At 43.0% G+C, this 23991-nt stretch overlaps 1 protein-coding gene across 1 annotated transcript in view; it reads left to right on the forward strand.

Moving 5' to 3' along the window:
* Positions 1-23991, forward strand: part of LOC138963026 (uncharacterized) — a 116472-nt gene that overhangs the window by 43160 nt on the left and 49321 nt on the right. The gene's annotated exons all lie outside the window — the stretch shown is intronic.

The following is a 23991-nucleotide window of genomic DNA, read 5'->3' on the forward strand; positions in this document are numbered from 1 at the left end:
ACATTTTTGTCTTTGAATTTTTGTCTTCGTGTCGTCGAAAATAGACCGCACTTAATGTGTCTGTGAGTTTGTGTTTGTGTCTGTGTTTGCTGTGTTTGTATCTGTGTTTTAGTGTCACTGTGTCACCCTTTTTCGAGTACACATGCGAATTAGCTTACAAAACAACGGCGTTCTTCCACTCGCCAAATGTTTCATCGAGAAATAGAAAAGCACATTTAGATGTCTGGATGGTTAAAGACAAACAAAGCACAAGACACAGGGGCTTACACAAACAATGGAGGACGAACAAAATAGATAAGGGAGCATAGAGCGCGACAAAAAAAAAACATGTTCAAGGTGAAAGATTGGGGGGGGGGGGGGGGGCATTTGAGACGTTTAGATACGTTTAAATACAGACCACGCAACACATAACAAAAATGGGAGGTCTAAGGGGGAGGGTGTAATTTGAGACGTTTAGATGTTTAAATACTGACCACCTAACACATAACAGAATTGGGGGTGGGGGTGGGGGGTTCATTTGAGACGTTTAGAGGTTTAAGCACAGGCCACACGGCACATCACACCTGGGCTTTGATCAAACTCCGTGCCCGGTGTCCCTGCACACCGCGCCTGTCGTTGACTTGCACCGTCACCCACCTGTCTGCACACTTTGCTTTGGCCCTCCCTGGGGGGGGGGGGGGGGGGGGGGGGGGAGAGGACCGAGTTGGGGGAGGGTGAAGAAAAAGGCAAAGAAAATCACAGAGAAAAAAGGAAGATAGAGCGAGTCAGTGTATTTTTTTTCCTTTCACTCTCGATCTCATATCGTCTGCCTGTCTGTCTGTATGTGGGTCTGTGGATCTTTGGGTCTGTCTGTTTGTCTGTCTGTCTGTCTGTCTGTCTCTGTATAGTTTTGTCTCTGTGTCTCCGTGGGTAGGGGGGGGGGAATGAAGGGTGTGGATAAGGGGGTGGGGTGAGTTTACAGAGGGGGTGTTGTGGAACAGTGAACAGGTTGGGACAGAGGTCAGAGAGAAAAATAATGTGATAATGGTAAAAGAAACACACACACAAAACACACCCGTAACTTTTGTTTGAAGTCCTTTCAACCGAACGCCTGAACCATCGCGCTTACATGATGTACAGCACGCGTTTCGTGCCAAAACAGCTTTGTCTTTCAGAAACTTTCTTTTGGCAGAAAATATAACTGAATGTGACTTGTGTCGATCAGTGTGTGTGGGAACGTCGTTACGAGGTCATTCTCGGCCTTTGATGTCTTTCTTTACACACCTGTTGACTTCTCCTAAAATTTGCTTAACGTTTCGTGCTTGGTCCTTGCAAGGAGTTAAGGCCAAGAAAAACTTCTTTTGGGGGGAACAGAAAGGCTAAAAAAGGAGGTGGGGGGTGGGGGTAGGGTGGGGTATGATGAAATGGGAGAAAGGGCGGATGGAAAGATTGGTTTGTTTGTTTGCTTAACGCCCAGCCGACCACGAAGGGCCATATCAGGGCGGTGCTGCTTTGACATATAGCGTGCGCCACACACAAGACAGAAGTCGCAGCACAGGCTTCATGTCTCACCCAGTCACATTATTCTGACACCGGACCAACCAGTCCTAGCACTAACCCCATAATGCCAGACGCCAGGCGGAGCAGCCACTAGATTGCCAATTTTAAAGTCTTAGGTATGACCCGGCCGGGGTTCGAACCCACGACCTCCCGATCACGGGGCGGACGCCTTACCACTAGGCCAACCGTACCGGTCAGGATGGAAAGATCTGGAATATTATGCCTTATGACTTTATGTAGACGTACCAAGTTTTGAAAGCTCCGGGTGTGATTGGTTGGTTTTGGTTGTTTTATTCTTCTTCTAGTCTTTCCTTTTTTTTTTTTTTTTTTTTTTTTTTTTTGGGGGGGGGGGGTTCTTTGATTGTTCATGTGCCGTACATTTTTAAACGTTTTTTTATGCATAATCAAGAAATCACTTCGTGCAGTCAGCTTTGCCTAGCCCGCCATGCACAAGGTCGAAACAGTTTAATTATTTCCCGTGTTAAGTGGCTGTAATTAGTGCTGCTATAAAATACTAGGAGCAAAGCATACAGACTACATGTGATCACTACATCACAGTAGTGTTTACATAAATATGTGCTGATATTGGAAGCAGGCTCTTTGCATTTCGTTGTAACAGCTGCGGTTTAGTTTTTGCTTTGTGTTAGTTTGTGTCAGTGACGGAGAGAGGTAGCCTAGAAGAGGGCAGAGAGGAGAGACACACACACACACACACACCCCCCCCACACACACACACACACACACACTCACACACACACACACACACACACACACACCCCCACACACACACACACACACACACCCCCCCACACACACACACACACACACACACACACACACACACACACAGAGAGAGACAGACAGACAGACAGACAGACAAATAAGAAACAGACAGAGACAGACAGACAGATAGACAGAGACAGACAGACAAACAGATAGACAGACAGACAGAGAGTATACTTTAGTGTAGGTGTTTTTGTGAAGCCTGTCTGCCTGTCTGTATCGTCCGTGTTTGTGTCTATATACGCATGTGATATGAGAATGTTTGTTAGCTAGTTATTCTATATCATTTTCTTTACAAACCCATTCCTCCTCTATTCTTTAGTGCAAACAAAAACCTGGCTTTTGTTCTTTAAGCACCTCGCGAAAAGTATAGCAACACTAACATAGGCCGAAGAATACATAAACACTCTCACTCACTCAAACCTGGAACACATTCGTGCAAATCAAACCTCGACCGCCATTTATATCCCTGTACCATACCAGTGGTATGAAGAACACACACGTGGCGACACGGTGCGGTGCGTGACTCTACATCCCCTGTCTCTGATCATCAGGCCACAGTTGGTTATTTCTGGGTGGTAACATTCTGTCAAGAGACACGATAATTGAAAGTATCAAGAGTGTGCGTCGGCCATGTTAGCTTTTAATATCCTCATATTGTCATTGATTGACACCCTTGGATTTGGTGTTGACGCTGGAAATTAATATTTGTGGCCAACACTGTGCGTCGGTAAGAAGGGATGAGGTTCATTTTCTTGCTTGGTAAATTTAGTTTTAGACATTTGTGAGGTTTAAGTTATAGTCATGTATGACGTGCCGTTTTCTGAATGTTAGAAAGGACATCTGTTTCATTCCAAATACAATGTTTGATATGATCCATTACACATTATTCCAAAGCCTCTTTTTTTGCAAATGTTTGATACCGACCACAGACGTGGTAGGCTTGAGAGAGAGACGCTGAAGCTAGTGTTTTTTGTCTTTGTGTAATTGGATTTTTTTAATTTTAGGGAGGTGGGGGAGGGGGGTGGAGTTCGTTTTTCCGCAAACCTTTAATTTGGCAAATTTGTGCTGCTCGTATCAAAGTTTAATTATTTTTACAATCAGAATTTTTTCCTGAAGGACAGTTTACATCGTTTAAGTTCTAAATACCGCTTTTTCTGAACATAATCACAACCTAAGGCTTTCGTTGGGCATATCCCTTATCTTACGTGTTTTATTTTGGTGGTTTTTTTCATCTTTTTAAAAACAATTTTTCTAGATTATTTTACATAAAGTTCTATAAGTGGTCGTTGTTTATGAATTGTTTTTAATGCTTGTATGTTATTTCTTACGAGAAAACTTTATGTAAAATGTTAAATTTTAATGTCTAATGTAAAGCGCCATGAGACTGCCATTCGGCGGTGAACAGCGCTATAAAAGAATGTTTTATTATTATTATTATTATTATTATTATTATTATTATTATTATTATTATTATTATTATTATTATTATTATTATCCCTGTGAAGTTGTGCACGGCTTGGACTTAAAGAAAATCATATTTTGGACAAAGGGTAAAGCTTCTGGCAAGGTATAATTGTAAGACTGCTGGCGTGGGGGACTCAGGGCACAGGGTTGGGGGATCACCCAACGACAGCGGAGAAAGGAGGTTGGTGAAGATGAGGGGATGGGGTAGAGGGAGGGAGGGATACAAACCATCACGGCCCATGAGGCCTCTCCGGGCAACGCTGGCACGGTCCGGCGGAATGACAAGCGTCCCTTACATAGCAGTCCACGGTATCCCACATTGAGACCCCTTTAGTGTACACATCATGCGGGGTTGTCAGGCTGCCAATACTTCAACATGGATATATATCGTTTGGTGTTGAGTGTCGGCGAAGCGCCAAAAGTATGACTTCTGGCTCCAACAAAAACCGATACATTTGTTACAGCCAACGGTTAATCCCAAACACAGCAATACAATGTAGGAAAAACACTATAATGTTCTTTCAGCTTAAGCAGTAGGTCTGTTTTAGGTATTTTTATATGTCAACCGGTTACATTTTTCAGGCTAGCACAAGACCTGCGAAGAAGGGGGCATGATGGGGGGTGTTATTCCGAAGGTCAAATATTTCTTTAAAGTGCACGATGAACGAACAATAAACCGTTGACTTTATATGAGAAAGTCTAACACTACAACGGTGCATTTTTCTAATTCAAACACAACGCACAGCGAATCCGAATGAACACAAGAACAAGTGAGTAAGAATCACACTCCTTTCCGTCACCCTGCGTCTTCGAGACATGCCCACACCATGAAAGATTGCGACATTGTCGATTTTTTTGTGTGTGCTTCGGGATTCATAACGTCCATGCTATGACCCTTGCAGGTCATACGCATTTGTCGCGTTGATCATAATCCGCCATGACATTTCTGGCATGTTTATGTGAGCACTTACCATAAGTTTTAAACTTGTTGTGCTCCTTTTTAATGATGTTGTTATATTATCATGTGTCTGTTTATGAATAAAATACTGTTTAAACCATACGAATTTCTGAGGCTGCGAGCTCTTCTTTGCTGCAAGGGTTTTGCTGGGACCATTGGGGCCTGGCCACATGATGCAAGTGTGTCAAGTTGTCGATGTTTCCTTGTGTCATGCCCTTCATGCTGAGATCTTTGCAAGTCATACGAGTTTCTGAGGCCGTGAATGTTTCTCTGCTGCAAGGCTCTTGGTGGGCATATTGAAGCCTGGCCACATCATGCAAAGTTCGCGAAGCTGGAATATCTTCGCGTGCCATTGGGCTCGTGCTGGACGTATTGAAACATGTCGACGCAACACAAGTTTTTGAGGTTGCGAATACAGTGGAACCCCCAATTGAGGACCTCCACAAATCTAAAAATATCCGGTCTTAAAAGGGAGGGAGTCTTTTAAATGAAGGTTATTCTACAAAGGTTATGAACAGAAAATCTGGAAAAGCAAGGTCTTGAAAAGGAGGGAGTCTTAAAATGGAGGTAAATCTACAAAGATTATGAACAGAAATTCTGAAAAAGCAAGGTCTTAAAAAGGAGGGAGTCTTTAAATGGAGGTAAATCTACAAAGGTTATGAACAGAAATTCTGAAAAAGCAAGGTCTTAAAAAGGAGGGAGTCTTTAAATGGAGGTAAATCTACAAAGATTATGAACAGAAATTTTGGAAAAGCAAGGTCTGGAAAAGGAGGGAATCTTAAAATGGAGGTAAATCTTCAAAGAATATGAACAGAAATTCTGGAAAACCATTAAGGTTAAAAAGGACAACGTCTTAAGCTAGGGGCGGGGGGGGGAGGGGGGGGGTTCCCACTGTAGTTCGGTGAGCGACATGCCGTTTATGCTGGAACCTGTCCACGTCAATAGTGTTTGAGAAATGTTGAATATTCTGTTTGACACAGGGCTCACGCTGGCCACGCTGTCCAAGTTTGTAAGGCTGCGAATATTTCTGAATGTCACTTTTGCTGGCGACGTTAAAAATTTTGCACGATATTGTGCAAGGTTTTGAGGTCACAAAATGTTTCAGTGGAACGAGCCCCCATATTGTTTACGTTGGATCCTTTACTTTCTGCATCGCACGCGTCCGCAAAGGCGACGAATATTTCTGTACTAAGAGGCAAAGAGAGGGAAAGAGAGGCAGGTTCTGACGAGATCAGCCCACAAGTTTTTTTTATTCGGCTAGACATTTGGATCTGCATAAAACACCTGAGGAGGGGGCCTCTCTCCCTCTGTTTCTTATATGTCTTTTTTTTATTTCATTTTATGTCATTTTTTTATTTTGGTGTATTTTGTGTGTTGTTTTTGTTTGTTTGTTTGTTTGTTTGTTTCTTTCTTTCTTTCTTTCTTTCTTTCTTTCTTTGCTTGTGTTTTGTTGTTGTACACACAGCGTTTTGGGCATGAACCAATTTTTTTAGCCTTGTTTTCAAGACTGCCAAGAGCGCATTATTTTATGAAAAGCACCTCCTTTTTTTTCTGCATGCGTGCTCTTTGTTGAAACTGCAATCCAGAAGAACAGCAGTACGCAATATATATATATATATGCAAAGACATTGTTATTGCGACGTCAATGGCCCTAGATTTCAGAATCAACGGAATGCCTTTCATCTATCGTATTACTCTTTCTTTTCTGAACATTTCATCCTTCACATTCCTGCCACAACATGAGTTTCACACGTCTCATTTCCTCTCTTTTACTCTTACGCTAAAAATGACGTTGAAAAACACAGTGACGGTCTTGTTTGTTTGTTTGTTTGCTTAACGCCCAGCCGACCACGAAGGGCCATATCAGGGCGGTGCTGCTTTGACATATAACGTGCGCCACACACAAGACAGAAGTCGCAGCACAGGCTTCATGTCTCACCCAGTCACATTGTTCTGACACCGGACCAACCAGTCCTAGCACTAACCCCATAATGCCAGACGCCAGGCGGAGCAGCCACTAGATTGCCAATTTTAAAGTCTTAGGTATGACCCGGCCGGGGTTCGAACCCACGACCTCCCGATCACGGGGCGGACGCCTTACCACTAGGCCAACCGTGCCGGTGACGGTCTTGTAAAGCAGTTATTTTTTTAACAACGAATATAAATCAGTGAAGTGTAATCCGGTCCATTACAGATTCTTAGCAACTGCAAATGATGTGATCAAATTACATTTAAAAGGCATTAGTGTGCAGGCTTTTAGCATCAACGTTTGTCACATGGATTTGTTTGAAATGTCATTCTTTGCGCCGAAACTTGATACGTTTTCTTGTTAATGAAAACACATTCATCAGTGCTGACCTTTTGAAGCTGTCACTGGTATGTAACTAAACTGGTGTACCTTTTTACTGAAACCTGTATGCAATCTCTCTCTCTCTCTCTCTCTCTCTCTCTCTCTCTCTCTCTCTCTCTCTCTCTCTCTCTCTCTCTCTCTTTCTCGCCCTCTCTCTCTCTCTCTCTCTCGCTCTCTTTCTCTCTCTCGCCCTCTCTCTCACTCTCTCTCAAAGTCAAAAGTCCCTCTGTCTCACTCTGTCTCTCACTGTTTGTCTTTGTCTCTGTCTGTCTCTCTCTCTTTCTCTCTCTCTCTTGCTCTCTCTGTATCTCTCTCCCTCCCTCTCTCTCCCTCGCACTATCTCTCTCTCTATCTCTCTCTCTCGCCCTCTCTCTCTCTCTCTCTCGCTCTCTTTCTCTCTCTCGCCCTCTCTCTCACTCTCTCTCAAAGTCAAAAGTCCCTCTGTCTCACTCTGTCTCTCACTGTTTGTCTTTGTCTCTGTCTGTCTCTCTCTCTTTCTCTCTCTCTCTATCTCTCTCTCTATCTCTCTCCCTCCCTTCCTCGGGTGCCCTCTCTTTCCCTCTCTCTCTCTCTCTCTCTCTCTCTCTCTCTCTCTCTCTCTCTCTCTCTCTCTCTCTCTCTCACTCTCTCTCTCAAATGCTTAGGGCGCCAGTCATGCCGGGTTTTTTTGCACGTTCTCGTATTTTGAAAGGGTGTCTTTGCTTCGATATTACTATACATGTATACGATCTGTTATCTACAATCCAGCATTATCAACATAGACATTCTCAGCCCTTCTTCGTCAAAGTTCATTGCTAAACCACCAATGACATTTAACGACATCACAAGTCTTCAAAACAGTTTGTGACTGTTGCTGTTGATAAGCTAACATTTCTTGAGCTTGGCAGCACTAATTATGAACCTAATTTTCAATCTCTTGTTGGCTTCGTGAGCACATCACACGTGACTGCTCACAAACATTGGGGTTTTCTTGCTCCTCTGAGAGCGCAGATTTGTAAAACTATTCCAGTCGCTCAGTAAGACCAGATCAAGATCAGTACTTCTTCGTAAAATTATACAAAGGAACCTCCCCCCCCCCCCCCCCCAACAAAAAAAGGAAATAAAAGGTGCTATTTCATCATATTAATTTTGTTGTGCAAGATCAGCTAGAGATACTTGTTCACCAAGTGACACCAACGAGTCTACAGGTAGTCAGATCTGTATGTCCTCTATCACTCGTCGAGCAATAACTCAGACACAACCCTCCGTTTGACTGTCTGATACGTACATCTTTGTCATGGAATCGCCGCGCGTTTCATGACATTTTCGAGGCTACGAGTTTTATGTCTCCTTTTATAGGGCCTATTTGTGGGGCTATAACTTGGATACAGACCTCCGTTTGTCTGTCTGATACGTACATCTTTGTCGTGGAATCGCCGTGTGGTTGATGAAATGTTCGAGGCTACGAATAGTTCGAGTTTTATGTCCCTTGCCACTTGTGGTGCAATAACATGGATACAGACCTCCAGTTGAGTGCCTTGATGTACGCGCATCTTTGTCGGGGAATGTCCTTGCGACTCGTCATCAAATTTTCCAGACTACAGTTAGTTCGAATTTTAACAAGTAAAAGAGGGTTTAAAACTTTAACTAACGGAGGTCTGTATCCAAGTTTTTGTCCCACAAGTAGGCCCTATAGTTGGGGATATAAAACTAGTAGCCTCGAAAACGTCATGAACCGCAAACGTCTGCATGGCTGTCTTGGCGTACATCTGTGTCGTCGATCTGCCATATATCTTTGCGAATCTCCATCTCATTGTCTAGGCTACGTGAAGTTCTATACACTGTATGACTCTTTGGACAATAACTTAGACACAAACCATGACTGTGTTCATGTACATTTTTGTCATGGAATCTCCTTGCGAATCTTCATGAGAGTTTTTGAGACAAAGGGTAGTTTTAGTGTCATTCCATCGATCACTCGTTGAGCAATAACTCCGTGTCTGTCTTCATGTACATCTTTGTCGTGGAATCTCCTTGCGAATCTTTCCGAGATTTTGGAGACTAAAGGTAGTTATCGTTTTATTCCCTCTTTCACTCGTAGAGTAATAAATGGACACAAAACCTCTACCTTACATCTTCCTCGTAGATTCGCTGCATCTCCGCGCGAATCGTCATTACAGTTTGCCTTTTTTATGTCCCACGTGTGTTCTGGGACACGATTGAGCCCTCCTCTTGTTGGCTTGAAGGGCGACGACCATAAAAGCGACATTGTGCGTGTCATAAATCATCAAGTCTTTTCGTCCAAAAAGACTGATGACCTTGACGAAAATCGTAAAAGAAAGCTTTGACAGATGTTTTCTTTCACTCTCTGGATCGGATGAAGGCTTGCCTCTAAAGGAGACTTTTTATAGGTCCGTAACGGTTTGTTGTCGTAGCTATAAAATAGATAGCAAGTTGTGTTACTGTTAGTGGGTTGAAGTCGATAAAGTTATAAGACAGTGGTAGGACTGTCCTCTGTATGGTCGAACTAACTCTTACCAGATGTTTCTTTTTCTTCGTCTACTTCTTCTTCTGTGTTAATCAGCTCAGTTTTGTCACTGGTTTTTGCCATCAATGCTGTCCACATGCATGCTAAACGCTCTAAATTTGACAGTCAAAAATGCAAAACCCTTCTTACTAAGTACCTCTCGAATTATCATTTGTTTTTGCCCTCAATGCTTTCCACTTGCGCAAAGAAAGAAAAACACAAACAAAGGTGTTTGAAACCGAAACCAGCCAACAGACCGTGGAGGGAGGGACAGAGAGGGGAGAGGAGAGAGACAGAATGAGACTCAGAGAGACAGAGAGAACTCAGAACTCAGAACTCAGAACTTTATTACATAAGGATAAAGGTTTTAGGTTTAGCCTAATCTTCCAACCTGTCCTTGGAACATATACAGAGAATAATTGAGAGAGAGAGAGAGAGACAGAAACAGAGACAGAGAGACAGAGAGAGGAGAGGAGAGAGACAGAATGAGACTCAGAGAGACAGAGAGAACTCAGAACTCAGAACTCAGAACTTTATTACATAAGGATAAAGGTTTTAGGTTTAGCCTAATCTTCCAACCTGTACTTGGAACATATATATACAGAGAATAATTGAGAGAGAGAGAGAGAGAGAGAGAGAGAGAGAGAGACAGAAACAGAGACAGAGAGAGGAGAGGAGAGAGACAGAATGAGACTGAGAGAGACAGAATGAGACTGAGAGAGAGAGAGAGACAGAGAGAGACAGAGAGAGGAGAGGAGAGAGACAGAATGAGACTGAGAGAGACACAAAGAGAGAGACAGAGAGAGACAGAGAGAGGAGAGGAGAGAGACAGAATGAGACTGACAGAGACAGAGAGATCGCACGGAAAAAATTCAGACGTTAATGATTATACCGGTGTGCGGGTTACGAATGCAAAATGACGTGTGCCATGCCTGTTAGGAATAATTATGCTGTTTTTCAGCCAACAACGCAATGCGCAGTGTGTCACCTGGTTGTGAGGGTCAGGTCAGAATGCCCAGTGTGTCACCTGGTTGTGAGGGTCAGGTCAGAATGCCCAGTGTGTCACCTGGTTGTGAGGGTCAGGTCAGAATGCCCAGTGTGTCACCTGGTTGTGAGTGTCAGGTCAGAATGCCCGTGGGATTTACTTGCATGATTCAATTTAAATGTAGCTTTACAATTAGCGTTAGTCCCATTGAGACAGGTTGCAAATGTTCCAACTTACAGAGGAACATTCAAAAAGTGGTTTTCTGTCTGTCTCTCTCTCTCTCTCTGTCTGTCTGTCTCTCTCTCTCTCTCTCTCTCTCTCTCTCTCTCTCTCTCTCTCTCTCTCTCTCTCTCTCTCTCTTCAAATAAAAGACAAAGAATTGAATGGGAAGGCTTGAAGGAGGATGGAGGCAGAGTAAGAGGAGGAGGAGGAGGGGGAGAGGGGATGGAGGAGAACGTTAGAGAAGTGTGTGTGTGGGGGGGGGGAGGTTAAGATAGAAACCTGACATACTTTTTTTGTTCATATTTCGCAACTTTTTTGCCAATCGCCTACAACAGCTGCAACGATGTGTAATGAAAAAGCCCCCCCCCCCCCCACCTCCGAGTGGTGTCTAATAACACTCTGTGTGCGCTAATCAAGACGAGACAGTGTCATTATAGGATCTTTCGATAACTATCTACAGTCTGCGGGCTGCGTGAGTTCTGCTTCGTCATGTTCTGTTTTAAAATCATACGGCTGCACACTAATATTACCCTATCGTCTTTGGATCTAGACATGGGAACAAAAACAAGGCGTCTCCCTTGGCTTGGCAAGAAAACTATCGAAGCCATGCGAATGGGACACAATTATTGACTAATAGGCAAAACCGGTCCTTAAAAAGAAATTCAAAATTCTACGTTCTGCTGTGTGAACCCGTAGAGAAAACGTGAGGGACAGGGGCGAGAGAGAGAGAGAGAGAGAGACAGAGAGACAGAGAGAGACAGAGAGAGACAGAGAGAGAGACAGAGAGAGAGACAGAGACAGAGACAGAGACAGAGACAGAGAGACAGAGAGAGAGAGATTGGGGGGGGGGGGGCAGAAAGACCGAGAAAGAGAACAGGTAAACAACACAACAAGAGCTTACTGGAACACTGAGCAAGGCGGTGTTACACGGAAGGTCTTTTCGGAAAAGGACGCTAACAACAAGATAACCCTTTGCTGACCATTCACAGAAGTTTGCTAAAGAGTTTACTTTTGGCGTGAACAGGTCAGAATAAATAGGTTATTTTAGTGGCCAAGAGGTTTTTTTCCCTCTGTGATGTTTGTCGCTGCCGTGAGTCTGTGAACAAAAAGGGAATGCAAACAATAATTGCGGGGTACTATTCTTGTGAATCAAACTGTTGTCTGCCGTCTTTGTGAATCACATTGACCTCGAATGTCATCATTGTACTGTATCTGTTCGCATGTAAGTGTCACCATGGCCAATTACTCGTTTTGTGTCCGTGCGTACATGCGTGTGTGCCAGCTGTCTTCGAAGTTCATGGATTCTGAAAAGCTAAGTGTTGGTCAGAATTTGATGGACACGCCTGAAAGATCTATAAAACCCTAATCTGTTGCTAGGTTCTTGGTTTTCTTCCTCTAAATGAGCTCAGATAGATATAGCTTTTTTGGCATTATCTACATGTTGGGTTCTGTCGTTCAAAATAGATGTCACCTTTTCTTGTAAATAGCTGAGCTTGTTTATAAAATATATAAGTTAAGCAGGTTGAAGAAATATATAAGAAGTGTGATTTAGCATTATACGAGATTGTAGCATCTAAAAAACATTTTGTTCAGTGCAAAGAAAACTCTTTTGTTCTGACAACCGAGATTCTGAAAAGCCTCACAAAAGATCGTCTCTAAGTCTGAGCAGTTTTGGCTTGGTTCTGTCTGTTTTATTCTTTGTTTCTTTGTCTGTTGTTCCGAGTATATTTCCTATTTGCTAAACCATGTTTTCAAAACTGTCAACGCTGAGGTAATCACGATAATAAACACACATTACTTTTTTGTTTTCGGCGTAAAGACAAGAATAGTACCCAGAATTAAGAGACCAGCATAATTCTTATACGCTGTGCACCCCCTAAACCTGGCTGAACTGGTTAGAAAACAGAAAGCTGACGAATCGTGTTGACAGGATTATTATCTGTCATCTTTATGCTTGTTTGGACCCCGATATTGCTATAAAGGTGTCAATGTTTAGTGTCTTTAGCCCCCCAACCACATTCCCCCCTGCCCTTAGCCAGATTTGCAACAAAACCCAGAAGACAGCATAACCGCTGTTTGCAAGGAATCCGTTTTGTGGATGGCTTGGCCTGTGTTATAGTGTGAAAAGAATAAGACCTTGATTTTTCTAGTTTTCTGTTCATAACTATTGTAAATTCACTCCTACAAAGACTGTTGTTATTAAGACCTCATGTTCTCAGCTTTGGGAGGTTTAGAAGGGGAGTTTATTTATTTAATTTTTTTTTATTCTCTTTTTGTGAAGTTTTTTTTTAATTATTTTTTTTTACATGTATATGCTATACATTACAGGACATCACCTAAACAAAGGGACAGAACCATACAACAGAAAAACACTTGAACAATTACAACATACATGGGGTGGGAGGATGGGCGGGGGAGGGGGGATGTTCAGGGCTTGGTGGTCGCAGTATCAAAAGGATTTAAGAAAGAAAAAACCTAAGGGTTACATCAAAACATGCATATACAGGCGCCAATCCTTGTAAAATGTATCTACTGTATTATTCACAACTGCGTTATACTTTTCACAAATAAATCTTTGCTTAACATGTCTACTAAATGTCTCAAAATGAGGGGTCTTTTTGTTCATTTTGGAAATATATGCGTGGTGTTTGGCACAGATTACTAACACATCAAAAGCTTTATCGGTGATTAGGCCAAAAAAAAAAAAGGTGTGGTTACGGTAACATAGCCAAAAAAACAAACTTTTTTTTCTAATGTGTACAAATTAAACCTACTTGACAGGGAAATAAATGTGCGACTCGGGCGATTTCGCTTTCATTGCGTTTTGTGCACTCGTTTTTGTTTTTTGTTTTTTTTTGTTTGTTTTTTTGACAAATGTAATAAAAAGTTATAGGGTCGGCCCCTAAAAATAGGGTAGGTCGGGTTACCGTAACCACACCTATTTTTTTTTAGGCCTTACATTGTTCGCAACTCCAAGAAGAACCAGTTCTTTAGACAGTTTTAAATTGTCACAAAGGGGGTTTAACTGTAGCCAAACAATAACTCGAGTTGCGTTTTTGAATCTTGAAATGCGAGCGAGTGTGAAGAAGCGACGAGTGTTAATATCAATGACTTAACAAAGAGATCAAAGCATTTCTAGTGCGCAGCGTTTACAAGGGGAAGAGTTAAACAAAGACAGAAGTCGTTCAACTAATACCTACAAGTGTTTGTACGACACACACACCCCCCCCCCCCCCCACCCCCCCCACCCCTCTATGGCCATAAGGGTGTGGCAGGAAGGGCAGCCTGTCAAACCTGGCTTTATTGGGTGAACATGAATTACAGCACCAACAAATCGCCGCTAAAAGGATTCTCTTGTTTTCTTACTTCGAGTCTTGGGCAGTCTCCGTATTTAGCCCCTTGTTCGGTTCGCGATCAGAATGAATTAATCTCAAAATGTTTACTCTTCTGTCAGTAAATGGCGCCAGATCCACGGAGCTGTTTCTGGATATAGCCGAGTCTTGTTAAAAGGGTTTCTTAATTAGCAGGGACATGCTTATAGTCAGTGTATTTGATAACATTAACAACTAACACGCGAGCTTGCTTGGCCTTTCTTGGTGGAGGTTTTGTTAGTCTAAGATGTTAACAAAAGTAATATGTAGTTTGGAGTGGTCCTTGCGTGTGAGAAGTTTGGTCAAATTAGTTTAAGTCTGAGCCAATATATATATGCGAAAGGCTCAGTATGTCAAGTCTAAGAATACACATGTATAAAAGTCAGTGACATTTCACAATAACGACTACGATAACAACACTTTATAGTCCATGATTCAAATGATACATAAAAACGGAAAATGTTCTTTGACACACCAAGCCTGCCTGTAAACGATTATAACTTGAACATTCACTTGTGTTACTCGCCCAGAAGGGTCGAAGACAGATTTGTTTTTAAAGTAAGACTGTTAAATTGCTGTGACATTTACACTGCCCAGCGCCATAGCTGTGCCAAGAGAGACGATTAAACTCAAGTTTTTAGCTTGGTGCGTGGTTGTCTTCTTTTGTTAACCTCCTTGCAGACACTCAGGCGACTGTTTTACACACACACAGTCGGTGTAACCCACACTAACAATAACCGGTAAGCCAGCAGTTGTAACTAGAGATGTGTTTGGTAAACTTGATACATGGCACCTACATGTGAAGGTAATCTTTGCGTCATTCCTCAGCAACGTTGTGTCACTGCGAGTGCGGCGTACAGATGATACGCCGAATGACATGATGTCGCGAGAGACAGTCCTCTGAATGCAGTATCACAGTTATCTTGTATACAACTGCACGTCAAATACACATTGCAGATCCATTTTCATGTCATTCTCGCGAGTCGAGGGATAGTTACTAAGGGGATGCTCTATTGATGGTGAACTGATTCGAGACTTTCGAGACGGTATCCATGTCCCACCCCGTGTCACGTACCACAGTGGCACACAAAAGACCGGTAATTCTGCCTTAAGTGCAGGTGGCTGATTAAACCTTAATACACACACACCTGGATAGCGCGACTTTGTTGCTGCTAGCTTTCCACTGGCGGGAAGCGACCCGAATTTCCCAGCAACGGGATAATAAATAAATGAAATTCATTGAAATTGTGTACACGATTACTGTCACACTGGTAACTCAATTTACATACAATATATGTTTTTTAATTATGCCTCCGCTAAGCAATCTGTGTAATTAGTTTCTCACAGTGATAGGAACTAGGAGGGGTTTACGTAGGGTCAATGTGGGGTGGTTTTTTTTTTTTTTAAGTGAACGGACTTAACGCAGAAAGGGAAATTGGGGAAGGAGTGGACAGACAGTCGGACGCAGGCAGGCAAACAGACTTACAGACACACAGGTTGGAGAGGGAAAAAACGCAAACAAAAGAGTCTTGTAGGCCGTGAAAAGTAGGATATGCGCCGAAATGGCTGCGATCTGCTGGCCGATGTGAATGCGTGATGTATTGTGTAAAAAAATTCCATCTCACACGGCATAAATAAATCCCTGCGCTTTGAATATGTGCGCGATATAAATTGCATAAAATAAAAATTAAAAAAATTTAAAATAAATCCCTGCGCTTAGAACTGTACCCACGGAATACGCGCGATATAAGCCTCATATTGATTGATTGATTGATTGATAGTGCTTGCGTTATTTGTCACTAATACACAGACATCAAAACAAAGAGCATTGTGGCAGTCTTTACGCTATTTTTGACTAATCTATAGACACTACGACAGCAAAACAAAGGGCAGTCTTTGCATTATCTGTCACTAATCCACACACAAGTGTAAGATTATACCCGACATACATTCTTAATGCATCTTCCTTACATTATCGCGAGGTGAAAAAGTGTGCAAGATAGCATTAATCAGACACCTATCCTACCTAAGGATATTTGGAGGACGTCCGGAATGTCTGAGTGTCTTGGCAACCGAACGTTTTCTGTTCGCCATACGGTGTGGTTTTTGAAGTTCAAAACGAAGCTTGCAGCTTTGAAAATCATTTTTTCACTGTGGTGTTAGTTCAGCTTTTTCCTTGACATACTGTACTTTTGTTTTAAAATTGCTAAAAAGATTAGCATTGAAGTAACAGCTTTTCTCTTTTGTTTTTGTTCACGCATTAAAGTTTTAAGAAGATGTTGCTCTCCTGTCCTATGAAAGACGTAGTTAGTGTTTGGTGGTTTTTTTAAAGTTTGTGTTGACGTCTTGGTTCTTGTTTGCGATTTTAAATATTAAGACTGTCTCTGCGTTAAGGAGATTTTTGTTTACGCTCTCTCTCTCTCTCTCTCTCTCTCTCTCTCTCTCTCTCTCTCTCTCTCTCTCTCTCTCTCTCTCTCTCTCTCTCTCTCTCTCAAAAGCCTTTGACGTAATTGATCACACATTATTGCTTAGAAAATTCGGTTTGTATGGCGTCGGATATGATACTATCAATCTTGTTAGTTCATTCCTCTCTGACAGACAACAGACAGTTCTTACAAACACTAGAGCATCGAGCATGCAAGCTGTAGATTACGGTGTACCACAAGGATCGGTATTAGGACCTCTGCTCTTCTCAATATATGTTAATGACCTCCCCCTTTATATTCAACATTTATGTGAACTTTTTGCAGATGATACCACAATTCACTCCAGTAACAAAAATTTAACTCGCTTATCAGAATCCCTCCAAGGAAGTCTAAACCAGCTGACAGAATGGACTGACCTAAATCACATGTCTCTTAACCCAAAGAAAACCAAATATATGATAATTACAACTAGACAACAAGTCGCGTAAGGCGAAAATACAATATTTAGTCAAGTAGCTGTCGAACTCACAGAATGAAACTGAACGCAATGCAACGCAGCAAGACCGTATACTCGTGGTCCACCGCTCACGGCATAGGCAGTGAAATTGACAAGAAGAGCGGGGTAGTGGTTACGCTATGCTGCATAGCACGCTTTTCTGTACCTCTCTTCGTTTTAACTTTCTGAGCGTGTTTTTAATCCAAACATATCATATCTATATATTTTTGGAATCAGGAACCGACAAGGAATAAGATGAAAGTGTTTTTAAATTGATTTCGAAAAAAAAAATTTGATAATAATTTTTATATATTTAATTTTCAGAGCTTGTTTTTAATCCGAATATAACATATTTATATGTTTTTGGAATCAGCAAATGATGGAGAATAAGATAAACGTAAATTTGGATCGTTTTATAAATTTTTATTTTTTTTTACAATTTTCAGATTTTTAATGACCAAAGTCATTAATTAATTTTTAAGCCACCAAGCTGAAATGCAATACCGAACCCCGGGCTTCGTCGAAGAGTACTTGACCAAAATTTCAACCAATTTGGTTGAAAAATGAGGGCGTGACAGTGCCGCCTCAACTTTCACGAAAAGCCGGATATGACGTCATCAAAGACATTTATCAAAAAAAGGAAAAAACGTTCCGGGATTTCATACCCAGGAACTCTCATGTCAAATTTCATAAAGATCGGTCCAGTAGTTTAGTCTGAATCGCTCTACACACACACACACACACACACACGCACGCACACACACACATACGCACATACACCACGACCCTCGTTTCGATTCCCCCTCGATGTTAAAATATTTAGTCAAAACTTGACTAAATATAAAAACGACAGAATTTTACCTCAACTGGTTCCGATTTAATGATTGACGGCAATATAGAGAAAAAAGTCGACCATCACAAAGTTCTAGGTGTCCACATCGATAACAACCTGTCTTGGTCAACTCACATTGAACAACTTAGCAAATTAGTGTCAAAGAAACTGTACCTCTTATCTGACGGGCGCTGTGGCGTGGTGGTAAGACGTCGGCCTCCTAATCGGAAGGTCGAGGGTTCGAATCCCGGCCGCGGCCGCCTGGTGGGTTAAGTGTGGAGATTTTTCCGATCTCCCAGGTCAACTTATGTGCAGACCTGCTAGTGGCTTATCCCCCTTCGTGTGTACACGCAAGCACAAGACCAAGTGCGCACGTAAAAGATCCTGTAATCCATGTCAGAGTTCGGTGGGTTATAGAAACACGAAAATACCCAGCATGCTTCCTCCGAAAGCGGCGTATGGCTGCCTAAATGGCGGGGTAAAAACGGTCATACACGTAAAATTCCACTCGTGCAAAAACACGAGTGTACGTGGGAGTTTCAGCCCACGAACGCAGAAGAAGAAGAAGAAGTACCTCTTATCTAGAATTAAACACTTCCTTAATTGTCAAGCCAGGAAGTTATTTTTCACTGCTCATATTCAGTCTCTTATTGATTACGCATCCACTCTATGGGACTCTGCAAGTGATAATTCCCTAAAGCTACTCAGCAGATTACACAAAAGAGCGCTAAAAGTAGTATTACTCAAACAGACCACTCTCACCGACTCAGACTACATCAACATAGGGGTCCTACCTCTAAAGTCAAGAATGAATTACAACAAAGGAATAATGATGCATAAAATTATGACAGAAAATGCACCCGAAACCATTTGTTCAAAGTTCTCTTTGAAGAATTCGCACCACTTTATAAAACTAAACACTCCTCTTCCTAGGATAGACCTATTTAAATCAAGTCTTGTTTATTCAGGAAGCAGCCTCTGGAACGCTCTTCCGGACGCCCTGCGGCAATCCACCAACACGGATTCTTTTAGAACTAAATATTCTTTCCATTTAATGAACTCTATGAACAAATAAACTTGATTGGTATGTTTTCTTTGTATACAGTTGTTCATTATCGGAATTATGGTTTATTGTGACAAAATCACGAAGATTTGGCTCTGTAATACATTGTTTTGCTGAGCTAATGTATTGTTGGGTTACTTTCCGTTTATCTTCATTGCTTTACACCCAATTTTGAACACTACCTTATGATCTACAATGCTTCTACATAATGCGCTTCATGTACGTAAACTTATATGTTCTACCATTAATGTTTTTATGTAACCTTTTTTTTAATTTATTTTTTTATTTTTATTTTTTTTATTTCTCCCTAGTCATAGTTATAGTAAAATAGTTTAGTCCCTCTTTAGGGCGAGGGCCAGATGCAAAAAAACATATCTATGCTTATTCTTGTCACCCTCGAAAAATAAAGATTTGTCATTGTCATTGTCTCTCTCTCTCTCTCTCTCTCTCTCTCTTTATCTCTCTCTCTCTCTCTCTCTCTCTCTCTCTCTCTCTCTCTCTCTCTCTCTCTCTCTCTCTCTCTCTCTCTCTCTCTCTCTCTCTCTCTCTACCCTCTCTTTATCACTCGCTCTCTCTCTCCGTCTCTCTACCTATCTCTCTCTTTCTCTCTCTGTCTCTCTCTCTCTCTCTCTCTCTCTCTCTCTCTCTCTCTCTCTCTCTCTCTCTCTCTCTCTCTCTCTCTCTCTCTCTCTCTCTCTCTCTCTCTCTCTCTCTCTCTCTCTCTCTCTCTCTCTCTCTCTCTCTCTTCTCTCTCTCTCTCTCTCTCTCTCTCTCTCTCTCTCTCTCTCTCTCTCTCTCTCTCTCTCTCTCTCTCTCTCTCTCTCTCTCTCTCTCTCTCTCTCTCTCTCTCTCTCTCTCTCTCTCTCTCTCTCTCTCTCTCTCTCTCTCTCTCTCTCTCTCTCTCTCTCTCTCTCTCTCTCTCTCTCTCTCTCTCTCTCTCTCTCCTCTCTCTCTCTCTCTCTCTCTCTCTCTCTCTCTCTCTCTCTCTCTCTCTCTCTCTCTCTCTCTCTCTCTCTCTCTCTCTCTCTCTCTCTCTCTCTCTCTCTCTCTCTCTCTCTCTCTCTCTCTCTCTCTCTCTCTCTCTCTCTCTCTCTCTCTCTCTCTCTCTCTCTCTCTCTCTCTCTCTCTCTCTCTCTCTCTCTCTCTCTCTCTCTCTCTCTCTCTCTCTCTCACTCTCTCTTTCACTCTCTCTCTCTCATCCTCTCTCTCTCTCTCTCTCTCTCTCTCTCTCTCTCTCTCTCTCTCTCTCTCTCTCTCTCTCTCTCTCTCTCTCTCTCTCTCTCTCTCTCTCTCTCTCTCTCTCTCTCTCTCTCTCTCTCTCTCTCTCTCTCTCTCTCTCTCTCTCTCTCTCTCTCTCTCTCTCTCTCTCTCTCTCTCTCTCTCTCTCTCTCTCTCTCTCTCTCTCTCGGACCCCGCATTTGTGCGCACAAAATGCTTATAAACCGTTCTTAACCACTTCTGTGACACCACAATCTATCTATCGCGACTGGGATAAAGCACCACGCATGCACCGTTTGAATTATCCCACCACTCCTTTTGTCAACAGATCTTCCATAGCTGGAATCCAGTTCAGAAAAAAAATCCGTGTCTGAAATCTCAGTATGTTACTCTGTCAGTCTGTCTGTCTGTTTGTCTGTCTGTCTGTCTGTGCTCTCGATCTATCTCCCCTCCCCCTCTCTATCTCCCTGTCTCTTCTTTTTTTTTCTCTTTCTCTCTCTCACTCTATTTCTTTCTCTCTCTCTCTCTCTCTCTCTCTCTCTCTCTCTCTCTATCTATCTCCCCCTCTCTCTTTCTTCCGCCCTCTCTCTCTCTCTATGTCTCTCTTCCTCCTCTCTCTCTCTCTCTCTCTCTCTCTCTCTCTCTCTCTCTCTCTCTCTCTCTCTCTCTCTCTCTCTCTCTCTCTCTCTCTCTCAATGTGCGTCCATAAGCAGGGGCGGGGACGTAGCTCAGTTGGTAGCGCGCTGGCTTTGTAGCCAGCTGGTCGCTATCAGCGTGGGTTCGATCCCCACGTTCGGCGAGAGATTTATTTGTGCAGACTCTCTTCGGTGTCCGAACACCCCCGTGTGCACACATGCGCACGAAAAAGATCCCACGTTCACAGCGAAAGTCTCAGGGCTTGGAAAACACGAAGACACGCATGTATCATCTCTCATCTCTGATTATCATGATCGTATTTCGATACTTTGACGAGACAAACCCAATGCTGGTGTGTCGAAGAAGACAGCCACAGCGGGCTTGTTCGAATCAAAGTATCACACCATATCTTCAGCGTATTACCAATACCTGTCCCAATATAGACCTCTCTCTCTCTCTCTCTCTCTCTCTCTCTCTCTCTCTCTCTCTCTCTCTCTCTCTCTCTCTCTCTCTCTCTCTCTCTCTCTCTCTTTCTCTCCCAATATAGACCAGTTGGTCTAAGAGGACGTTAAACCCTAATAGTCAGTCAGTCGGTCGTCCGTAAACTGCTCTTCACCACGTCCATGACACCTGTACCTACCTGTGAGGAGCTTGTCTCGAAACAGATAAAGCAGTACGAACTCTCTGAGTTTTACCACCACAGCTATTGTCCCCAGATCTTCCATGGCAAGAATTCAATTGAGCTGCATGTCTTCCCGCCCACATACCCCATACATCAGGGGATATTGCTTTTACTACGTTCGTCTCTTTGTATTGACTTCAATGCGTATGTGGACTTCGATTTTAGTATTCCGTGTTTGTGTGGTTTTGCTTGTTTTCGTGTTCTCTCCTACTGCAAGGTACGATTTGTTTTTGAAGCTCATTGCTTAGAAAGCATCTCTCTCTGTCTGTCTGTCTGTCTGTCTGTCTGTCTGTCTGTCTCTCTCTTTCTCTCTCTCCCTCTCTCTCTCTCTCCCTCTCTATCTCTCTCTCTTTCTCTCTCTCTTTCTCTTTCTCTTTCTCTCTCCCTCTCTCTCTCTCTCTCCCTCTCTCTCTCTTTCTCTCTCTCTCTCCCTCTCTCCTCCCCCTATCTCTCTCTCTCCCTCCCTCTCTCTCTACCCCTCTCTCTCTCTCTCTCTTTCTATCCCTCTCTCTCTTTCTCTCTCTCTCTACCCCTCTCTCTCTCCCTCTCCCTCCCTCTCTCTCTCTCTCTCTCTCTCTCTCCCTCTCTCTGTTTCTGCCTGTGGGCTTTTTCAGTCTGTCTGCCTGTGTGTGTGTCTGTCTAGTTCCAATCCGTTTGATGCCAACATGTGTTAGGTTACAGCAAGGCAAGAACAAAATGATTGTCTCTCAGTCCCCAGCAATCTGCTCCCTTACAAACACCTTCCTCGACACCTTTAGTTTATGACATTTTCACAAACAACATCCAAACAATCCCATCCCATATATATACAACATCAGACCACCGTAAGCTGCAAGAGACAGATAACGGCAGCGTTACGAAACATGTATCGGCCACCAAACAGTGTATTTGCAGGTGCCGTATCAAGGAACGAAAGCAATCAATACGAGATCAATGATGCGGGATTGAACCCCGAGTTAATAGCAGGTTGTTGTCATCACTGCAGCCTGAATCCCCTGTAATGGTCTGGCTTAGCGTCCTGGGTTCCGGTTGGGTGCTGGTATTGATGTTAGAGAGGGAGGGGGGAGAGGGAAAGAGAAAGGGGGAGACAGACAGACAGACAGGCAGACAGGCAGGCAGACAGGCAGATAGACAAACAGAGAGAAGGGGGGAGTGAGGGAGGGAGAAAGACCGACAGACAGACAGACACACAGACAGACAGACAGACAGACACACAGACAGACACACACACAGCCAGCCAGACACACAGCCAGCCAGACACACAGCCAGCCAGACACACACACACACACACACACACACACACACACACACACACACACACACACACACACACACACACAGACAAACACACAGACAGACAGAGAAATCCATCGACGCAATCATCTCGAACTTAGACTTAGAGCAGATTTAATTTGTTCTCAGTGGTTATTAAACGATCTGATAAAAAGTTTATAATTGGTCGTAAATCGTACAAAAACATCGTGTTGATGAACGAAGACAACTTTCATTCTTTGGCAGTCATCCACATTATACCTGTATATATCACAAATAACTTTGACCGGGAGTCGCCAAGTGACCCACAGAATTTTGTATGCGCGGGTCAGAAATGGACTTGATGACCCCCTTTGAATTTGCCAGTGTCTCGTTGATTTTGTGCGAAATTTATCGATCGATCTTGTTCCGATTCTTATCTCATCATTGGATTGACATAATACACCTTTGTATTCCAACGAGAAGGATTGCCTTGGCGTTAATACTGTCTAATAGCCATGATTAGGGACGCTCCTTAACTCAAGCCCCTGTGAATAGTTGTCGACTCTATAAAACGTGCACCCTACTACCACACCAAAGAGGAAGAAAATAGTACAGTATCGTCTTACTCGCAGGTTCTATACTATTCTCAAATCCTACCAGGCAGCATGCAGCGGGGGGAGGGTGGGTTGTAAAAAAAAGTACAGACCAACAATCGTGTCATTCCCTCCCCTTCAATTGAAGGGTTACCCCCCTCTGAGAACCGAAATCTCTTGGGCCTAGGGTCGTATTTGTGTTGGGGTAGGTGTGTGACAGGGTAGGTGTGTGATCTTGTCTACGTCGTTATTGGCTTAGTTCTAGCTGGACAGGTACTGGTGTTGGAGGTGGGTGTTCGCCAGTTGTTCAGGTCGGCTGGTGGTATGCTTTAGAGATTATGACAATTCGTCGCAGGGTTTGGAGTAGTTGAATTACCGGATTTCTGGGTGTTCTGTTTAACACTTTGTTCGAAATTCTGACGATGGTCATTACCTGTTTGTTTATAGATATAAGAATGTTGAATGTGACTGTCTGTGTGTGTGTGTCTGTCGAGATACCTGGCTATAGGCTTGCTAGTTCCCAAACACGTACAGACACACGCGCGCGAGTTGCGCGTGCGCGCGCGCACGCACACATGCACACACACACACACACACACACACACACACA

Source organism: Littorina saxatilis, linkage group LG3, assembly GCF_037325665.1.
Source record: "Littorina saxatilis isolate snail1 linkage group LG3, US_GU_Lsax_2.0, whole genome shotgun sequence".
Lineage (NCBI taxonomy): Eukaryota > Metazoa > Mollusca > Gastropoda > Littorinimorpha > Littorinidae > Littorina > Littorina saxatilis.